Source organism: Xiphias gladius, chromosome 17 (genome assembly GCF_016859285.1).
Source record: "Xiphias gladius isolate SHS-SW01 ecotype Sanya breed wild chromosome 17, ASM1685928v1, whole genome shotgun sequence".
Taxonomy (NCBI): Eukaryota; Metazoa; Chordata; class Actinopteri; order Istiophoriformes; family Xiphiidae; genus Xiphias; species Xiphias gladius.
This window is the reverse complement of record NC_053416.1, coordinates 18,754,974-18,763,209: the sequence shown is the minus strand read 5'-3', so window position 1 is coordinate 18,763,209 and position 8,236 is coordinate 18,754,974. Positions and strand designations below refer to the sequence as shown.

Below are 8,236 nucleotides of genomic sequence, written 5' to 3'. Positions count from 1 at the left end.
TTCCATATACAGTACGAGACTAATTCTTGCACCATGAATCCAAAGGTTCGGAATATTTTTAGAGAAAAAAAACTCCAAGATTCATTTCTAAAACCAAAAAAACCCCACTAATGTCAATGTGAGTAAGTAAGATGTGGATATTAATACAATTATATATGCCAACAATGGGCTCACACACAAAGGGATGAGACCACTGATGTTTAAGGTAAACAGGGCTGAGTAATTTGCAACCTGTGAAGTTAGTCTACCTGTTGTCAGATTTCACTCCATTCCATATGTGCTTGAGATGAATCAACATAGGTTGAACATTCAACATTCATCTTATGTGGAGCGCCGCTCTGTTTTCTTAAAGAGACAGAGAGGAGAAATGATCCCTTTGCAGTTGCACAGACCTGCACCATTTGTGCATGCCCAGTCACACTAAGCAGCTCTAGCAATATTCAGACTAGCATTCAGTTTAAGCTTGCAGGACATGGCCCACTAACCTACTTTCCCCACAACATGCTCTGTAACATCAGAGACGAGGCTGTGTGTCATCTGTTAACTAACCTTCACCACAGCATAGTTTCAGCAAAGAGGCACAAAAACCCAGACACAGCACTGCTTAAGAAAAAACAGAATACCAATGATCACAGTAGTGTCTCAGAAAAAGAAAACTCCATAAGGTCTCTTGCTCAGTTTACTCTTAAAGGTGAAATATAATGCTGTAAACTTTTATTCTTTGTATTTAAATCAGCAGTGGATGAGAGTAAAATTAAAATTAAGGACATGAAGAAAGTAAAGACACACACAGAGAACAAGGAATAAGGGGAGAGACATCAGAACTAGTCAAGGGAATTGTGATATCAGCGAGACATGCTATGTTATACAGTAGTACTGAAGTAATTAGTCATAATTATGAGATAATAAGTTATAGTTATAAAAAAATATTAGACATATCATATTTGTGACAAACTCAAAATTATGAGACAGAAAGTTTCTTTGTATGACTTACAATGTTTTACTAGAACTTCCCACTGAAACATTAACATTTTAAATCTACATTAACTGCCAAGGATTGCTGAGTGGCACCAGGACAATGCCTTGGGTTTCCCATGTTCTCTGTGCACATCCCACCCCACCACAGTCCATGTAGAGGGTGAACCACACTATAAACTGTTAAACCCTACAACCTGATACCCCCAAACCATTCTTCAGAGTGGTTAATGTAAAACACCCACAGCGACTGCATAGACAGTGCACCACTGGCGCAGGTGCCTGCTCCCTCAACTAAACAGAGATAATAATTATGACAGGATGACATATGACACTGACAGTGTGACTAATTAAGAGACTCTGGACTCCTGGACTGGACTTTGAGACGGCTGATTGATTGATCTTCTGATTATATGTCACTGGTTGTTATGGAAAATTGCAAGATGAGTAAACATGGATTGTTAAAAAACTGACAATATCCCCAGTTCAATAAATGTAGTTTATTGCCAAGGTGGTGGCAAGTGGCGGAAATAAGTGTCCTTACAGTGAGTGAGATAGCTGTCAGTAGTGGGCAGCCACAGTACAGAAAGTATGAGGATCATGATTGACCTCTGACCTCCGTTTCTATAGAGGCAGACCTTATACCAAAATAGATCACACCAATTTATCTATCGAAGGGTATAAACTCGGATTGTTAGATTTACTGTAGAGACAGGGCTAAAAATTTGCTGAAGGGAGAAGAATATAGCATGAGTCACGAGGCTGGCCCAAATGTTTAGTAGCATGATATAAAAAGGAGCATATGATGCAGTGAACACGCCACTTCACTCAGTCATGGAACAGCCCTTCCTGTCCCACTCAGCTGTCAGCATACATCCTCATCACTATTCATGTCCGCTGGGCCAACCTCGGCACTGACGCAGCAAGGCGGCAAAATGGCTCAAGCCTCAACATGAGTATGCATAGACTGAGACTCGGGATTATCATTTGGACACTGACATGACTTGCAAAACCCTGGCTCTTTTCAACTACAACCTTTTTTTTTTTGGCATCAGTGCCTGAACAAAGTGGCACAGTTGCCATCTACTTAGTCTCACATAGCCAGACCTCTCTCCACAGCACTGTGTGTGTACCATCGACTTGGCATCAGTCAGTCAGACATTAAGATGCGTATAAAACCTGATTTTAATGAAACAAGAGCCTTGCCTTGTCAGACTCCTGTGAATTTGGTGTCTTGCCCAATCACATAATCCAGCATCTCTCGCTAATTTGGAGAAGTCTAAGTAGCCTATTTGTCTCTTCATGCACAAGAGCACCTTGTGCCTTAACCTATCACACTCACATTTCACTCTCCCCAAAATTTTCTGATGTAATATTGTGCCTGTATATACCACAAACCAGCAGCTGGTTTCCATGCAGCTATGTCAACACATACTGAGCTTCGTCGCAGCCCAACATCACTTCATTAATAGGGTCTAGTTTTAATGACCTACCACACTGTTTGACATAATGTTAATACCAGAGAAAATGTCATCCTCTTAAAATACACTCACTGCTACACAGTGGTTAGTTACAGTGGCGTCTGTAACTTAACCCGACGAAAATGTTATGCACATGTAGCTAACATTTAAATGTAATTTTGATATGGCTAACTAGAAAAGTGAAGCCCTCACTGCCCCCATGCATTAGCTAGTCAGTGGGAAAACATCCACTGTCGAAGAAAAAATACACGTTTTGTCCATTTTTTGTACAGCTGCTTTAAAAATTGTGAAGCAAAAGAAGCGGAGGAAAGACTTTGGGCAGACTCTGCTTTCCTTTCTAATCTTTCAGCAGTTCTTGATAGCTAACGTTATGGACTGAACCGTTCAGTCTCGGGTAACACAAAGCTGGAAACTTACCCTATTCTGTGGAATAAGGGTCAAGAGACGGATCCAGGCGGAGACATGAGGGAGAAGGGGCTGTGAAGGGGCAAAACGCCCGACGTCCTACATTCCAAAAAGTTGCCAAGGGATGAAGCTGCACCGCCGACTCTGTTTGCAAGTGTTTATTACCGGTGAATGTAGGATACAGCGTCTCGAGGGGGGAGATCCTGAGATCCAGCCCAGCCCAGCCCAGCCCACACACCCACACACTGGCAGACACACATATACACACACACACACATCACATCTTACGTCTTCGTTTGACTGAGGTATGATCGAAACGCATCCCGGCCTCTGACACGGGCGAAGGCTGACCGAGGAGCTCTCTGCCGTGGAGCCAGTGTGCGTCCACACTCGGAGTCCCGCCCACCGGACTAGATAGGCTATTAAATAAAGTTATGTGAGCCTGCGTCTGTGTGTGTGTGTGTGTGTGTGTGTGTGTGTGTGTGTGTGTGAGTGGGTTTGAATAATACTTCAAAAATACGCTTTATATTTACATCAATAGTAAACGATGAATATTTAATGCACTGTCAAGATCTGTAAAAAAAAAAAAAAAAAAAAAGACTTTATTCTAACCATGCCTGGTTATGCAAAGCTCAACAGGTTAAAAAGCATTGAGTGAGTCATGCCATCCCTTTCGGTCTCCGAGTCATACTGTCAAAGGCCATGATATAGCCGATCATCACATGTTGGCATACGTGGGCTTGGGATGATAGGAGCAATTCTGAAAATGCACGGCAAATGCAGTGGTGAGATGCATCAGTCCCCCAGGTCTCCTACAGACCGACAAATCCACATGCCGTAGAGCCACCCTTAAGTCAGGCAGTGCAATTCGGTGGTGGAGATTGGTTAGATCCTTGAGCGTTGCAACGCTTTAATGAAAAATAGTCCATCACAAATAAAAGTCCTGCAAAGAAATATATTACTTGAGTAAAAGTGTTAGCAGGTAAATGTACAAGTAAAAGTATTTGAGCAGAAAAATTGCCCTTGTCAGTGTTATATTATTATAGATTTTATATGACTGAATTGTTAATACTAATGCATTCATGTGCAAGTAGCATTTTTGCGTTGTAGCTCGTTGTATTGGAGTGAATTTTATTTACTTTCCTTCCGTTGCATCGGATTTTATATATGATGCATATGTTGGCATATATAGAAATTCTATCTGCAAGGTAACCAGTAACCCTTACAAAATAAATGTAGTGAAGTAATAGGTATAAACAGTATTTCCCTTCTGATACAAAATAATAAAGGATAACGCTGCATAAAATTTTAAAGTACTTACGTAAAGTACAGTACCTAAATACTATATTAAGTAAAGGTACTTAGTTACTTTCAAAGTTGCAGTTAAAAAAATGCCAGCTTTCTGCAACGAGCTTCATCATTACAATAAGTTTATCTGCTTCATTTGGGATATTGTGTGTCAGCTACACACTAATCAGTATGCTGTCGATATAGAACATGTGAGAAAGCAGTACCGATTCAAAAATCCAATCTTCCAGCTGCCCACAAGAAAAAGGAAAAGGAAAGAACAACAACAAGTTAAATAAATTGTTCCACGGTATACATTTTTTTTTAGCTTGGCTTTAACTGGGAGAGTGGAGTCTCACCTTCTCTTTGAATTCTCCATTGGTGTTACCAAGATCACATTTTAGTCTTTTACAATAGTCAGAGGTGAGCACATTTCGGCTCTGATTGCTTACATAACATACATATTTGATAAAAGCTTAAATGTGCCAACTGAACAGCAACTCTGACATGCTATCATTTAGTAAACATGAAGTGATTTTGGTGGCAAACCACACATGCTCTAAAAAGTTTTGTTGTGAGTCAAGGCTTCAAATGAGCTGCAGGACTTCTGAATGCTCTCGCATGATGAGCGCTTTTCTTATACTGTAGATATGTCTAGTCAAATTGTGCATAAAAGTTTCAAGCTTAGAACTGTCAGCTCCTTGCCCTCATTTAAGTTACAGCAGCTTAAACAAACTCTGTGTGGCTCAGCAGCAGAGTTCAGTACCTGATAGAGATAAATTCTGCATATTCTGCATGAAAGCACTTATTTCCCACAGAGAAATACAGATTTGCTACAATCTGTAAGTGTCCCTTTGGAAATTGCTATTGATCATAGATTACATAGATACAAATTTGTATAAAAAAACACAAGATTTTGTAATGAAGCTCCATAAAGTTGTGGGACTTGTGAGACAGATAGATTTAAAAAAGAATGGTTGTAGTATGCATCGATCTCTAAAAACACTGGATCTTACACTTCCCGTAATGCAACTCGATAGCAACTTTCAGAAAAAGATCAATGACTGGTTCGTGCCCATGTCTTCACTCCTCCAGTTGCAGGAAACTGTAGTCCCAAAAACCAATCTGAAATATAACAAGTGGTGTCACTACAGTTGTTTTTTCATATTTGACCAAGCTCTTCCACAGTCATAGAGGACATTATACAACTGTTTTCACAGGCTAAGTAGTACTAACCATGACTAGTAAACTGACTGTGACATGTAAAATAAGAGAAATGCCTCTCAGTCTGTCTCTCATCATCTTTAAAAAAACTATTAGTTGCTTCTTAATTTTAAGTGTTCTTTAAATTAAAAGGACCATTAATAGTTATTTAACAAAAAGCCCTTGAGGGACTTTTTCAATCAAAAAAGGGATTTTTCAGACCCAAAGGGTTCTAGATAGATGCTTTCTCTTTGGAGAACAGCCTTGTACAAGAGCCTAAAGGGATGGTCATCACTACCTTCTCCAAATGTGTGTAAATGCTTGTGAGTCAGAAAGCTGTTGAGCATAATTTTCTTTTAAAAAAAGAAAACCACAATTTTCCCTTGGCCTCGATGCCACCGATTCATGCACTGGACACAGAACATGTGATGCTGGGTGAGCTAACATTAGTTTGCCACCTGCAGCATGTTCTCACTTTTAGCAGCTGCCTTGGTTGTCGATGCTGCCGATCACTTATGCATTACTCAGACTCAACTTTACTACGCTATGTCATAAGAGCTACTCACATAACTTCTCCTTGCAAGGCAGGCAAGCACAGGGCCTCTGATGCAGTGAAGTGTCAGATTGAAGAACAGTAAACCTAAAAGTAGGACTCTTTTTGTTTCCATTTGTATGTTCCAACGAGTCCGGAAGGATTCAAATTTGTGGGTCCTTGAAAAGGAAGAGTCACACCAAAAGGTCTTGCAGTCTGTTGAATTTGAAATACTAATATATGTATCTACTGTGTGGGTTCAGTGTTGTGTAGGTGGGTGTTAAGCCATTCAGTAGTGAGAACAGGTAAAGGAGGGCAGCTCTAAAAATGAATAAATTTCTGTTGAGTCTGAGGCACTTCTGTGGCCTTCAATCAACAAAACATCTGTGCTATTAGAGGCCAACTTACCAGTCAGGTAACTGCTCTCCATGACCTTCCTTTGAGTTTCTGCAGAGATACTATTGTAACAGCTTAGACAGGAGGTTCTACGTAATGAAAAAATTTAACTGAAATAAGAATATAAAAATATTATGAGGTTAAATAATGTAAAAAAAAAAAAAAAAAACAGCTCCATGACAGCTCCAATTTAAAATGTCAAGCTTTAACATAACCACACACACACATACACATACACACACACACACACACACACACACACACACACACACACACACACACACACACACACACACACACACACACACACACAGCCAGTTCATACAGTGTCCCTGTGAACATATACTGCCCAAGCTCTCAAGCACAATTAATGAACAGACCACTGTGCATGCTATTCAAGAGAATTTCCTTTTTATGTCCATTGAAGAGAGTGAGTGAACCTTGCTGGGAGTGTGGGTTTTGGATGCACGTGAAACCACCACAAACCAAATAAGAAACCAATAACAATCTACCTTAAGAGTTTTAATACCAGGCTGAGTTGGATGTTACGTTACCCATTAACTTCCTTTGTGAACCACAGTGGTGCAAGTTTAAAATAAACTAAAATACAATAAATTAAGAAAGAGTCTTTCTTAGTTCTTTTTTGTCAGTGTTAGATAAGTACAAATTTAAGCATGACTCTTAGGACATTTATTTTCAGTTTTCCAAATGACTAGTGACATCACCTTGGTTGTTAGTCGAGACATGTTCTCAAGATTTCCATGAGTGTTTCTGTTTAAGCAAATTATGTCTGTGAGAAAGAGTGAAAAAAGAGCTTATTCAATTATTTTACTTGTTCTGTTAGGTTGAGGTTTTCCAAGAACTGATGGGTTTTGCGTTATAGAGGCTTCAACTTCAGTGCAGGATTATATTGAGACAGTCTGAGGCATTTTTTTAAAAATGAATTATCATCATTATTATGGATGTTAAGGATGTTCCATTAAAATATATCAGTATGGTTAATATGTGTGAACTACATCTGAATTAACTGTAATTTCTACCTTGAAAATGTGCAAAAATAACATCTGTAGATTGTAAATTTTTTTCTGAAACTATAATTACATCTCATAAGCAGATTTCGGTAAATATTCATCCAGGCTAAGAAGACTAAAAACTATAAAAATGTCCCTCATATGTGTTCCTTTACATTTTTAGTGAAATCATATGGAAAGATCCAATTAATCTAAAATATAGAAGATCCAAATTGATCAATTCCTCATATGACATAAACATAAAGTCTCATTCTTATAGATACAACCTCTGCAAATTTTGCAAGGGTGATCTGGATCCTGCTGCAAAGCTTGGAAATGTATGATTTACCACTTTACAATATAACGTGCACATTTCTTTGTTACCACTAAGGGCAAGGAGGCCTCTTCCAGAATTAAACCCAGATGCTATCCCCAGAGTAAGTCTTCGAAAATTACCCTAGTATCAAACAGGAATGCAGTTTTCTTTTTTTCTTTTTTTAATAGAAACTGAGTAATAGACCATCTTATTGTAAACTGTCCATGTGTCCAAACCTGTAAAGATGAGTAAGATTTCCCCAACAATGTCGAGTTGATATGTATGGCTGCAGCATGTTTTAAACCTAAGGATACACAAATGATATTTTTCCCATCCACAAGATGACAATGGCAACCTACAAAACAAACAAAATCTTTCTGATAAATATGGAGACATATTTTAGCTTTGTTTTCAGACAACAAAAGCAGTGAAATACAGGTATTTATCCGACCGTTAAATACTGAAAATTACACCTAATTTCTGTCTGAGTTTTTTTTTTTTTTTTTTGGGGGGGGGGGGCTGAAAACTGTATATTGTAATATGTAAATATGTATCATAGTTATTAATTTTCGACAAAGAAAACAAAACGTCCAGTATTGCACTGCTTCACTGGAGGGCGCTAACACAAAGC

The 8,236-nt window shown here is 38.8% G+C and overlaps 1 protein-coding gene across 2 annotated transcripts in view; it reads right to left on the bottom strand.

The window, feature by feature from the left end:
- The window catches only part of npas2 (neuronal PAS domain protein 2), a 43,271-nt gene extending 40,195 nt beyond the window's left edge, over positions 1-3,076 (bottom strand). For both annotated transcript variants that reach the window (XM_040150094.1, XM_040150096.1), the window contains exon 1: positions 2,874-3,076. The gene's annotated coding sequence lies outside the window, so the exon portion shown is untranslated. The remainder of the gene's footprint in view (positions 1-2,873) is intronic.
- Positions 3,077-8,236: the final 5,160 nt, after the last annotated feature.